Below are 13,694 nucleotides of genomic sequence, written 5' to 3' on the forward strand. Positions count from 1 at the left end.
GAGCCATCAGCCCAGAGCCCGACGCGGGGTTCGAACTCACAGACCGTGAGATCGTGACCTGGCTGAAGTCGGACGCTTAACCGACTGCGCCACCCAGTTGCCCCATAATGTTACCTTAAATTCTTTATCTCAGCATCTTAAAAAAATCCTCATAGCACATAACACTGCAGTGGGTAATGTGCTGTGTACCAGGGTAATTTGACGTATCAGTTTGTGGTTTTGTCCCTCTTTTCCCCTCCCCTTTTTGTATTTCTTGCCTAGGGAAGGTTTGGTCATAGAGTTCAAAGCTGAAGCTGCCTCCACGACGGTTTCCTTTCTGGCTTCCATTTTGTACACGTTTAAACATCATAGAACAGATACGGAAACGCAGCTCCCTAGGTCCAGTCCTGTTCACAGATGTGTCTTGTATGACCTTCACCTTCACAGGTTCAACAACTGTTTTCACTGTGTTGCCAAAGTTCAAAAATAGAGCAATTTGGGGGTGTCTAGGTGGCTCAGTCAGTTAGGCGTCTGACTCTTGATTTCAGCTCAGGTCATGATCTCATGGTTCATGAGACTGAGCCCCACATCCGGCTCTGTGCTGACAGCTCGAAGCCTGCCTGGGATTCCCTCTCTCCCTCTCTCTCTGCCCCTCCCCCACTCACGCTCGTGCTCTCTTTCTCTCTCTCTCAAAATAAACAAATACACATTTTTTGAAAAAGCAATTTCAAAGCAAAAATTTGGATCTCTAGCTTCTCTTGAACACTTAAGAGGATCTGGCAACAGGCACCGTTCAAAGTGCTTTCTCCCCTGGAGCTGTTGTACAGGTAGGTACATATATTCTTTTTCATGGCTAAAGAAGCAGGCACAGAGGGGTTAAGTGGCTTGCCTAAGAACTCACAGGCAGTCGGGGCGCCTGGGTGGCGCAGTCGGTTAAGCGTCCAACTTCAGCTCAGGTCACGATCTCGCGGTCCGTGAGTTCGAGCCCCGCGTCGGGCTCTGGGCTGACGGCTCAGAGCCTGGAGCCTGTTTCCGATTCTGTGTCTCCCTCTCTCTCTGCCCCTCCCCCGTTCATGCTCTGTCTCTCTCTGTCCCAAGAATAAATAAACGTTGAAAAAAAAAAAAAAAAAAACCAACTCACAGGCAGTAAACAGCAGCATCAGCATTTGAACCCAGGTAACAAAGCTCTAGAATGTGGGCTCCTAACCGTTAGACCGCATGGCCTGATGGCAGTTTTGTGGGCTGAGCTGTGCTGCTCTCTCTAGGTAGAGCACGTGTTCTCTCGTTACCAAGCTTCACACTTTTGTTGCTGTTGTTAAGTGTTTGGTCTCCAGAGACTCTGAGTTTGCAAATTCTTGTTGCAGAGAGAATGCTCCTTGCTTCTGAGGGCAGGGATGGTGGGAGACACAAAGGAGCTCTAGGAAGCTGTGAAGGAAGGTCGATGGAGGCTGGCATGGGGTGGGGGAGGGGAGGGGATCCTCCTGCCCCCTTGATAGTGCGGCAACAGGTGGCCAGACTCTGTGGGGATGGATCCAGGCCAGGAGATGCCAGACTCCAGCAAGACTTTGAGGCCCCAGGCTTGGAAGCAGGCTTGGACTTTAGGGCTTGTTGAGGCTTTGGGCACAGCCGTCAGAGGCCTCCCGTGGTCCAGTGCCAGGGAGAGCCCCCTGGCTTCCCTTCTTGTCCTCTGGCGGGGAGTAGCCTTCATTAAGGACAGAGATTAAATTTCTCTCTAGTCCAGAAGGATGGGGGCAGTAGGGGTAGAAATTTATTTTTTTGTTTCTTAAAAAAATTTTTTTAATGTTTTTTTTTTTAATGTTTATTTATTTTTGAGACAGAGAGAGACAGAGCATGAACAGGGGAGGGTCAGAGAGAGAGGGAGACACAGAATCCGAAATGGGCTCCAGGCTCTGAGCTGTCAGCACAGAGCCTGACGCGGGGCTCGAACTCGCGGACCGCGAGATCATGACCTGAGCCGAAGTTGGACGCTTAACCGACTGAGCCACCCAGGCGCCCCTTAATGTTTATTTTTGAGAGAGAGAGTGCGAGCAGGGGAGGGGCAGAGAGAGGGAGACGCAAAATTGGAAGCAGGGTCCAGGCTCTGAGCTGTCAGCACAGAGCCCGGCGTGGGGCTCAAACTCACAAGCTGCGGTATCATGACCTGAGCCGAAGTCAAAATGCTTAACCGACTGAGCCACCCTGGCAACCCATGTTTCTTTTTTTTTTTAAAGGGTAGAGACCCCTAATGTGGGGCTCAAACTCACAATCCCGAGATCAAGATTCACATAGTGTCCCGACTGAGCCAGCCAGGCATCCTGAAATTGATTTGGTTTTTGAGAAAAGAAAGAAATGAGTATTTCTTGCACACCTGAGTCTGGGGGTTAAGGTTTACATCTGATGTGACAGTCTGTAATTATTATTATTATTTTTATTATTTCCGCTTTTATGAGGTTCTCTTTTTTGGTTTGTTTCTTGCATTAGACTGTGAGCCCCTCGAGGGCGGAATGACGGACAGTGTTCATCCGTGTTCACCCTGCACATCTACTGTCTAGAGAGCGCCAGGCATATGTGGATACTCAATTATCATCATGGTCATTGTCACGCACACGCATGGAGTGCTTACTTCCCGGGCACTGCGCTTGACATCTATATATAGTAACCAACCCATTTGATCCTCACGCCATTCCATGGGCAGGCATCTTCATTGCCCTCATTTACATGTGAGGCATCTGCAGTTCAGAAAGGCTAAATAACTTGCCCAAGGTCACACAGCCTGCGTCATGTCTAATAAGTATTCATGAATCAACGGATGAGGGACTGATTCCTGGTATGCTCTCGTCTCTCCTCTTGCATGGCTGTGTCCCAAGGCGCCCGGGAGTACAAGGGTCAGACCCAGGCGGGAGTCCCTGAGGCGATGTCCTCCCCCTAGAACTGCCGATCGATTAAGTTTTCACTCACCTCTGGCCTCTCCTTCTGGCCTAGTCTCTCTTCGCCCCCAGCATCATACCTACACTTCAACATATTAACTACTCTTGGGTCTCCAGATTCTTTCAGCCTGTCTGTTTTGGCTCCAGCTCTTGCCTGTGCCAGGACCGTCCTTCCAAGAAGAAGATTCCATTCTTCTAAAAGGAGAAGCCCGGAAGGGAGGCCAGGTCTTTGAACCACATCATTCTCTGGTAACACTAAAATGCTGGATTGCATCTGGTCTCCAGCAGCCTTCGGGCGGTGGTCGTGCTGAAGAAGGCCAGTATTCTCGTGCCCGTCTCTCTGGTGGGGATACAGGGTCCCAGAGAGAAGAAGGGACTTGGGAAAAGCAACAGGGGATCAGATTCAGGACTGTGCTAGAAATATGAGCCACTGTCCTCCCAGCCCAGAGCCCTTTCCACGATGGGGCAGCAACTCTGGTGTTACACAGAGAACAGGCCTGACCGCCCCCCAAAGAGCTTCTCAATTCTGAGCTAAGAGTGCCTGAAGTTCCTCCAGTGGAGAGATCACTTTCTTTGGGGGGCAAAGGGTGTCGAAGACGTTTTGGCCCCCAGGGAACCCCAGCGAATGATGAAAACCCCTGTGAGGAGTCCTACACTGAGCTCATGTCAGCCTGTTCCCAGGAGGGTGATCTGGCTGACAGGCAGCCAAGGGTGAGATGCCGTGGGAAGGAGACCCTGACTGAGGGCTGGAGGAATGTGGGAAGCACCAAGGCAGGCAGAAAAATGGGTCAAGGGTGGGGGTGTCAGCCAAAGGACGGAGTGGCTGTGAGAGCCTTCACCCTCAACTTGCTGTGTGATGTCAGGCAAGTCTCTTTCCTACTCGGAGCTCCTATCTGGGTCAGTGCTATGGAAAAGACTTGCTTCTGGTTTATCTTAAGGCTCTTGGTGTCAGGAAGTTGGGGCCCTAGGTGGTGGTTGCCTTGACGACTATCTCTGTGGAGATAGTGACGGAGGAGACTGTTGCCATGACTATGATTACAAGGTCCAAGAGCCAATGGACTGGCTATCAGTCCCGCCTCGACACAGGTCCCTCGCCGTCACCTCCTTCCATCACCCACTGAAGTTCAGTGTTTGTGGGGGGCCAGAGAAACTGACGCCCAAAGATGGCGTCAGGAATCAGGGACCTGCCTTGTCATGCCTTCTTATCCTCACCCGCTGTGTAACCTTGGGCAAGTCTTTGCTTCTCTCTGGGCCTTTCTCCACATCCGGAAAATGAAGATGTTGCACAAGGCCCTTTTCACTCTAGATTCCTATCAGTTTGCCTTTAAATAAGAGACAAAGTTTTAAGCCAAAGGGTAGTTTCCAGGAATGATCGGAAAAATATTAACAACTGTTATGACTGGCCATCGCTCACGGACCCATCCACACAGGCCTGGGCTGCCCTGCAGTGGCAGGGGTTATCCCTTTAGTAGCTGTAAGTGGGGAGGTCTGGGGAGTCCCAGAGGAGGGTCCAGAGTGGCCAGTATGCTTGAGGGGTACCTGGAGGGCACTCGGGACAGGGGTTGTTAACAACAAGTAGGCAAATATCTAAGTATTTTGACCACTGGGGTGGCCATAACTCTGCATACTGGCTGAGCGCGAGCCTCTGTTGTGTCTCTGATAGTGGCATTATAGGCACTGAGTAGCGAAGGATCAAGCCAAGCCCTCATCAAGATCTCTGAGAGGAGGATCCGTCCTTCTTCCTGGTCACTGCACCTTCGGACTAGGCTGTGCATAATCCCTAGAGAGTCAGACTTGCCAGCGTCTCAATTCCGGGATGACTGATGCCCAGACTAGTGGGGAGGGCACAGCAGGAGCTGGCAAAGCAGGGGAGCCCAAGGAGGAAGCAGAGAGCTCAGGGGACGCCTGCTCCCCCTCTCCCAGGAGACTAGGCCCTGGGCGGAGGCCAGACCCTTGGCCCCCGGGATCTGCTCCTCTCCCCCCGCCCCCAGTCCACTTGTCTCTCTCAGCAGGACTTTGCAAACAGTTTCTCCGGATGGACGGATGGACGCGGCTGCTGCCTCCTCCCTGCACACTTTCTATTCCCAGCCCTGAGCCCCAGCCAGGGTTCCTCAGGAAAATTGGCTGAAAGAGACATTTTCCATGCTTTTGACTCCTCTGCTGGGTAGCCGTCCCTGCCTCCACTCTCTCTAGCCTCTTCTCCAGCTGGTCACCAGGACCCAGAAGGAGGGGAAATACTTACTTGGTCAACTGGTTGCCTCTCTGGGACCCTTTAATTTTGTATGTCATTTTATCTTCCTGGGCCTCAGTTTCTTAATCTGTGAAATGAGCTAGCTACCTTCGGAAGCAGGCTCGAGAGTCAGACTTTTTTTTTAAGATTTTATTTTTAAGAAATCCCTACACCCAATGTAGGGCTAGAACTCACAACCCTGAGATCAAGAGTTGCACGCTCCACCAACTGAGCCAGCCAGGCACTCCAGAAGTCGGACATTCTTGATTTATTCATTGGCTTAGCTGGTTACTAAACCGTGTGACTTTGGACAAGACACGTCCTGGGGCCTCAGTTTTCCCCATCTGTAAATGGTGTTGTCTCTTACTGTTGTGAGCGTAATAAAATAAGCTGAGCACTCTGCACGTGGCAAGTGTTCAACGAATACCTATTTTTTTTAAATTAATTGTTATTAGAGCCTACTAGAGGCCAGATGCTGTATTACATGCTTTACGTATCCGATTTCTTTCTTTTTTTTTTAATTTTAATTTTTATTTATTGTTAGGAGAGTGCAAGTGGGGGAGGGGCAGAGAGCGAGAGGGACAGAGGATCTGAAGCGGGCTCTGCGCTGACAGCAGCGAGCCCGATGTGGGGCTTGAACCGTGGTATCATGACCTGAGCTGAAGTCGGACGCTCAGCCACCCAGATGCCCCTATGTATCCGATTTCTAATCCATACAACACCTGTGCAAGGTGCTGTCACCCCCTTTGTAAAGTCGAGGGTCCAAAGGTTCAGAGAGGCTAAGTAACTTGTCCAAGGTCACAGATGTCATATGGCTGAGCCAGAGGGATTCAAACCCAGATCCGGCTGATTCCAGACTTCCTCTTCTAACCAAGCCTCTGGTAACTGGAAGAAAGAACATCCCTCTGCCTCAGGCAGATAATAAAGAGCAGAATAGCTCTGGCTGAGATTTTTAATCCAGCCCTTACAGGCTGTAATTTCAAAGCTTCACTGGGGTTTTGGGCAGCTAAGGGGCACAATCACCAAGAGGAATACTGCTCAACTTGGTTATAATTACGGAAATGCAAAGTAAGTAATGAGGCATCTTTGTTTCCACACTTTCCTCATCCTGGCCCCAAGAAAATGTGAAACGAGAAAAAACCAGTAATACCTAATGTGGGTCATGGTATGGGGAATTGGGCACTGTTGGTCTGAATATAAAAAAAAGCAGTCCTTTTGGAATGCAATTTGGTAGTGCCTGTCAGAATGTAAAAGGTGCATGTTCTTTGACCTAGTAAATTTGCATTTGGTGATTTCTCCTATATGTGCAAAAATATTCACTGCCACCCTGTTTGTAAGGGCGGAACATTGACAGTAAACTAATGTCCTTCAATGGGTGAACTATGTACATCCATATTGTGGAATATCTGGCACCCATGAAAAAAGAACAAGGTGAAAACAAACAAATAGACAGAAAGAATTGACACAACACAATTATAATTGGAGGTTCTGGCATTGCTTTCTCAGCAACTGGTGAAGTGATAGGGATAAAATCAGTGAGTGTGTGGAACACTTGAACAGCATGAGTAATTACCTTGACCTAACTGACATTTTAGAGCACCCCACCCAATCATGACATCGAACAGTATTCAATAGTATCATGGAATGAATAGTATTTTCAAGCGCACAGTGGAACATGAATCGCGGTAGACCAGATGTTGTGCTATAGAACAAGTTTCAAGTTTGCAGTCGAATTAAATTAGAAATCGGTAACAAAAGAGATACGTAGAACTGCCCCCGTCAGTACTTGGAAATTAAATCACATGCCTTTGAATCACCCGTGGGAAGAAGAAATCACAGGGGAAATTAGAAAATATTTTGAACTGAGTGATCATGGAAACAACACGCTAAAATTTCTGGGCTGCATCTAGAGCAGTGCGTAGAGGGAAATTTATAGCTTTATATAAATTATGTAGTTTTTTTCTAAAATAGCTTTATTTTTGGGGCGCCTGGGTGGCACAGTCGGTTAAGCGTCCAACTTCAGCCAGGTCACGATCTCGTGGTCCGTGAGTTCGAGCCCCGCGTCGGGCTCTGGGCTGATGGCTCAGAGCCTGGAGCCTGTTTCCGATTCTGTGTCTCCCTCTCTCTCTGCCCCTCCCCCGTTCATGCTCTGTCTCTCTCTGTCCCAAAAATAAATAAACGTTGAAAAAAATAAAAAAAAATAGCTTTATTTTTTATTTTTAAAGGTTTTATTTTATTTTATTTTTTTTTTAATTTTTTTTCAACATTTATTTATTTTTGGGACAGAGAGAGACAGAGCATGAACAGGGGAAGGGCAGAGAGAGAGGGAGACACAGAATCGGAAACAGGCTCCAGGCTCTGAGCCATCAGCCCAGAGCCTGACGCGGGGCTCAAACTCACGGGCCGCGAGATCGTGACCTGGCTGAAGTCGGACACTTAACCAACTGCGCCACCCAGGCGCCCCTAAAGGTTTTATTTTTAAGTAATCTCTACACCCAATGCGGGGCTCGAACTCACAATCCCAAGATTAAGAGTTGCATCCCTTTTAAAATAGCTTTAAGTGCTCGTACTAGAAAAGAAGAACGTTTTTAAACAAATGATGTAAGTTCCTATTTTAAGAAGCTAGAAAAAGAATAACAAAAAGACCTCAAAATAATGAGGTAAATTTATGTGTACTGGCATTGATGAAAAGCCAGAGTACATTAAATGAAAAAAGCAAATTATATCTAATGTGTACATTTCACGGCAGGGATTGCTTGTCACCTCTCGATGTCCATACTCCCCTTCTTTAAATATGGAATTCCTTATTTTGAGCTGACACAGAGTAAAGTACATTTCTTAGACTCCTTTGCAATCAAGATGTGACTAAGTACTGGCCGATTAGATATAATCAGAAGTAATGTGTGCATATTCTGAGAGGCTGTGCCCCCCCCCCTTTTTTTTTGGCTCCTTCCCACTTCCTGCTGGCTGAAATGTGGATGGGACTGTTTATAGCTTGAACAGAATACTGTACTTAGGATGGTGAACCACAAGATAGAAGGAGTCAAGGTCCCTGTTCTGTAGAATGCTATGCCAGCCTTGGACTGCCTACTTCTGGACTTCTTTTACATGAAGGAGAAATAGACTCCTGTCTTATTTCCATTACTGCTATTTTGGGTTTCATTCCTTGCAAATGAACTCCGTGCCAATGCATATAACTGATTCCATTTATGTGAAAAACAGCAAATGAATCTATATATGTGTATCAAATGGGTGATTTTGACTTTGGTGCAGAAGTCCCCAAGATAATTTGCTTCAGCATTGAAGACATATTCTTTTACATAACAATAAGTCCAGAGGTGGAACACTTCTGGGATGGCTAATTCAGTGACCTGACTTCCTCATCCAGGACTTGGGTACTTCCCATCTTTCTACCTTGCTACCCTCTGATTAGATCTTGTCAGAGCTGCAAAATGCTGACTACAGTTCCAGCATCACATTCATACATTTCAATGACCAGCAGAAGAGAAAGGATGGTCTCCTCCTGCTGCAGCTCGGTTTGTTTATCTACAAGCCCTTTTTAAAAAAAGTTTATTGGGGCGCCTGGGTGGCTCAGTCGGTTTAGCGGCCGACTTTGGCTCAGGTCACGATTTCACGGTCTGTGAGTTCGAGCCCCGCGTCGGGCTCTGTGCTGATGGCTCGGAGCCTGGAGCCTGTTTCAGATTCTGTGTCTCCCTCTCCCTGACCCTCCCCCGTTCATGCTTTGTCTCTCGCTGTCTCAAAAATAAATAAACGTTAAAAAAAAAAGTTTATTTATTTTGAGATAGACAGAGGGCATGAGCGGGGGAAGGGCAGAGAGAAAGAGGGAGAGAGAGAATCCCAAGCAGGTTCCGCACTGTCGGTGTGGAGCCGGACTCCAGGCTCGAACTCATGAATCATGAGATCATGACCTGAGCTGAAATCAAAAGTCGGACGCTTAGCCAACTGAGCCACCCAGGCACCCCTCCCAGCTCTTTTTTAAGAGCAAAGAAACTTTTTTCTAGAACCCTCCAGTAAAATCTCCCTCGTGTCTTATTGACCATAGCTGGGTTGTAGGCCCATCTTTAAACCAATCTCTGGTTCTGAGCCATCAGGATTTATTTTAGATCCCATGGAAAAGAGAACAACAGAGTAAAATTGCAACTCTGACAATGTGGAAGAGAAGAAAAATGACCAAATGTCTGCATGTATGGACCAAAAAATCTGCAAGGATACAGCCCAAACTGCTGCTAATGGTGGGAAAGGAGTGGTACTGGGGCAGAAGAAAGGAGTTCTGTAGCAAATCCTAAAGTTGCCTATCCAATGACCCTCCCCACTTATCCTTGGCTTGCAAAAACCATCTTGTTAGGGTAGCATAGGGATGAATCATGATTGGCCCGAGCCAGGTGTGGCAATCTCTTTCCTTTTTGCCAGATAGTTGGCTTTCTCAGCCCACCTTGCATCTGGTCGTGAGACCCAGTTTGGCCAGTGAGATATGAAGGGAAACTGCTGGGAGAACAGTTTCCTCTTTGGTAAAAAGAAAACCTCTTTCTGACCTTTCCCTTTGCATTCTTGCTTGGGATACTGGGGTGAAGATGTGATGCTTGGGGTTGTTGCAGCCATATTGCAACCATGAAGGAAACGCCGAGAGAATTATAGAGATGCAGACCCAGTGACCTGGCATTTTTAGGGCCTCTGGACACCTTGTTAGAAAATATCCTTATAAGGATTTCTATCATGTGTAGCTGAGGGCAGCTTAACAAATAAGTGCATCTTTATTTTTTTACCATATATTTTCCTGTTGTTTTGATCTATTCTTCTAATTAACATGTATTCTTTTTGTAATTCAAAGTTCAATTTCAAAAATATACTACTTGGCACTGGGCACCTTTGGTATCCCAATAGGCTTGAAGAGGCACTTTTGGAAAGGGGAGGGGAGGAGTTGAACAAAAGGGACAAGCTGTTCCTTATAATTAAGTACTAACTTCATGGTCTGAGGGTTGACCTTGACTGTTTGGGTTCAGACCAGAGGTTACAAACTGTCGGCCTCTAGTCAGAATTTGGTTGGACATGTTTTGCTTATCTTGTCCAGGCTTTTTATTATTTATTGATTTATTGATTTATTGATTCAATATAATTTAATTGTCAAATTGGTTTCCATACAACACCCGGTGCTCATCCCAACAGGTGCCCTCCTCAATGCCCATCACCCACTTTCCCCTCTCCCCCTGGGTTTTTAAAAATTAAAATTAGCAAGGGCGTCTGGGTGGCTCAGTTGGTTAAGAGTCCACCTCTTGATTTCGGCTCAGGTTATGATATAGAGGTTTGTGCGATCGAGCCCCGCGTCCAGCTCTGTGTTGACGGGCTCTGTGCTGACGGCATGAAGCCTGTTTGGGATTCTCTCTCTCCTTTTCTCTCTGCCCCTCCCCTGCTCGTTCTCTCCCTCCCTCCCTCTCTCTCTCTCTCTCTCCCCCCCTCTCAAAATAAATAAGCATTAAAAAAAATAAAAATAAAAATTAGCAACTAGTATTTAAGAATTAGGATACTTTGGGGCGCCTGGGTGGTTCAGTCGGTTAAGCGATCCACTTTGGCTCAGGTCACAATCTCACAGTCGGTGAGTTCGAGCCCTGCATCGAGCTCTGTGCTGACAGCTCAGAGCCTGGAGCCTGCTTCGGATTCTGTGTCTCCCTCTCTCTGTGCCCCTCCCCTGCTTGCACTCTGTGTGTCTCTCTCTCAAAAATAAATAAACAGTCAACACCATTTGTTGAAAAAAAAAACAAACAAGAATTGGGATACTTCACATAAATATCTGCCTTGCTGGCTTTCTTGGAAAAACCTAAATTCAGGCAACACTGGATTCATTTCCTAACAGCAGTAATAGGCAGCTCTGATCTGTTGCTCCCCGTACACAAGGCAGGTGCTTCCAGTTGGCTGCAGACCTTGGTGCTCCCTAATGTCCTCCATTCAGTCTACTTCATGATTTATGTTACCTATCTGACTCTATGAGCATCTGTTAGTGACCCCTGGGTTTGGGGTTTAGAATTAATGCACATGTGGGTATGTAAGATTCAATGATCGCTTCCTAGACAATTGGCCGTCTACAAGGCATCTATCCTCATTCACATAGGTGGGCAGATTTCTCAAAGAACACTGGGTTTGGCGTGGGCTGTTCTCTAGGCTGTTCTGTAAGACCAGAAGAGCTCTAGCACCCTTGACTGCCCTGCTGGAGCAGCTGGGGGTCTTGATCCAGTCCCCATAACCCACTTCTGAGGACGCATTACTGCTGGGGGAGAGGGGTGATCCGGAGGCAAGACCTACATCTGTGGGTAAGGAGTAAGGTTTTCTGAAAGGTGGGGGGATATTTGCCCAGTGGAGCTCTAAAGAAGCTGGTGTTCCTGGAGAGAAACAGGAACCTGAGGAAAGCAGGCAAGGTCAGATTCTAGGAACAGTGTTCCAGGACCTCTGACATTCCACTAGGAGGGAAGCCCTTCAGTTTAGGGTTTTCTCTACTCATTAGAACAAGACTGAGTACGTGTGTGTGTGTGTGTGTGTGTGTGTGTGTGTTGGGGGGAAAGTGAAGACCCAGTCACCACCTTCCCACACCCTTCATCCTACCCTGCTGTGGTAGACAGAAAAACAGTTCCCCAAAATGTCCACGTCCCAATCCCTGGAACCTGTGAATATGTTACGTTACATGGCAACGTGGAATTAAGGTCACAGACGGCATTGTTTGCTAATCTGCTGACTTGAAAACGGGGAAGTTATCCTGGATTATCCGGTGTGCTGCATGTAATCACAGGGGTGGAGAGGGAGGCAAAAGAGGGAGAACCAGAGGGATGGAGGCATGAGATGGACTTGGCCTGATGTTGTTGGCTTTGACGATGGAGGCAGGCAGGGGTCATGAGCCGAGGGAAGCGCTTGGCCCCTAGAAGCTGGGAAAGGCCGGAAACAGATTCTCCTCTAGAGACTCCAGAAAAGAATTCAGCTTTGCTGACACCTTGATTTTAGCCCAGTGAGACCCACGTCGGACTTCTGTACAGAACTGGGAGATAACAGATTTGCGCTGTTTTAAGCCCCTATGTTTGTGGTAACTCATTACAATAAAAACAGGAAATAAAGACACCAGGCCACGTGTAAGTGAGATCCCTACACTGCCAGCTTCAACCTCCAGACTCATGAGATGATTCCAGTCACCCGAGTCTTCAAGTTTCCCAGCCGAGGCCCTAGAGAGGAGTTGTATCCACTCTGCCCTGCCCGAATTCCTGACTCACAAAATCTAGAAGCATAATAAAATGCTTGTTTTTATGCCACTAAGCTTTGGGGTGGTTCCTTATGCAGCCTAGAAACCGGAACGGTGACCTATCCTAGCCTTGAACTTGAACCAGATGGAACTGGAGAAAATTGCACACATTGCTGAACCCAGAGCTCCCATCCCATCATCAGCATTATTTTTAAACTGAACCCTGATCCGAACAGAAGGGAACGCTGCTGAAATGGAAACTGAACTTGTGTATTTTTTCAAGCTAAGGTACTAGAGTATTCCAATATTCTTGAGTCAGAGACAACCACATAGAGAATTTTACCCTAACGCCTTCGCTCTGTATGTTTTGATTTGCCTAAGGTTTTACGGTCGTGGCAGAACTGAGAGATTCTTGGTCTTTATGAAGCAGACAGCTGTGACGCTCTTTGCCCTCCTTCAGAACACACACCCTTGGGGCGCCTGGGTGGCGCAGTCGGTTAAGCGTCCGACTTCAGCCAGGTCACGATCTCGCGGTCCGTGAGTTCGAGCCCCGCGTCGGGCTCTGGGCTGATGGCTCGGAGCCTGGAGCCTGTTTCCGATTCTGTGTCTCCCTCTCTCTCTGCCCCTCCCCCGTTCATGCTCTGTCTCTCTCTGTCCCAAAAATAAATAAACGTTGAAAAAAAAATTAAAAAAAAAAAAAAAAAGAACACACACCCTTGTCCAAGTTTGCTGAGTAAAGGGAGGCTTCAGCCGCCCCTAGCCCCTAGGGCACGGGAATTTCTCACCATCCGGGGACAGGCAGTTTCAGCCTGAACCTGATAACTCAGGAGGGGGGCTCCCTGAGTGGAAGCTTTGTGCCCTTGGCTGAGAAATTGTAACTTTCCATCGAGGCCAGTGATCCTCAGTATTCAGGGAGCCTGGCTGGGGTGTGTCAAGTTCCAGGTGGCCTTCGTCTCATCTGGATCAGGCCGGCACAGTTTGTGGCCGGCTCCTACTAAGGAGGCTGGGGGGGGGGGGGGGGGGGACTGTGAAGAGACTTGGGGCCCTTTGGGAGACATTCATCTTTCCAGCGCTTTATCATTTTTTCCATAACAGTACTCTCCCTTCAAGGTGGAAAGTCCCAGCTGGCGGCTTAGAATACACTCAATGTGCTTTTGTTTTCTGCCCCCCACCCCCACCCCCCGCCCCCAGTCCGGGAAGCAGGGTGCTGGTGCCCCTTCATTTACACCAGCCTGCTCTGGACTTGCCATACTGACAGATGGTGTAACAGAGGCAAGCCCTTAACAAACCGCAGGACGACACGTCCCTGGTTCGAATCTTC

The sequence above is a fragment of the Prionailurus bengalensis genome, chromosome A3, assembly GCF_016509475.1.
Source record: "Prionailurus bengalensis isolate Pbe53 chromosome A3, Fcat_Pben_1.1_paternal_pri, whole genome shotgun sequence".
Taxonomy (NCBI): Eukaryota; Metazoa; Chordata; class Mammalia; order Carnivora; family Felidae; genus Prionailurus; species Prionailurus bengalensis.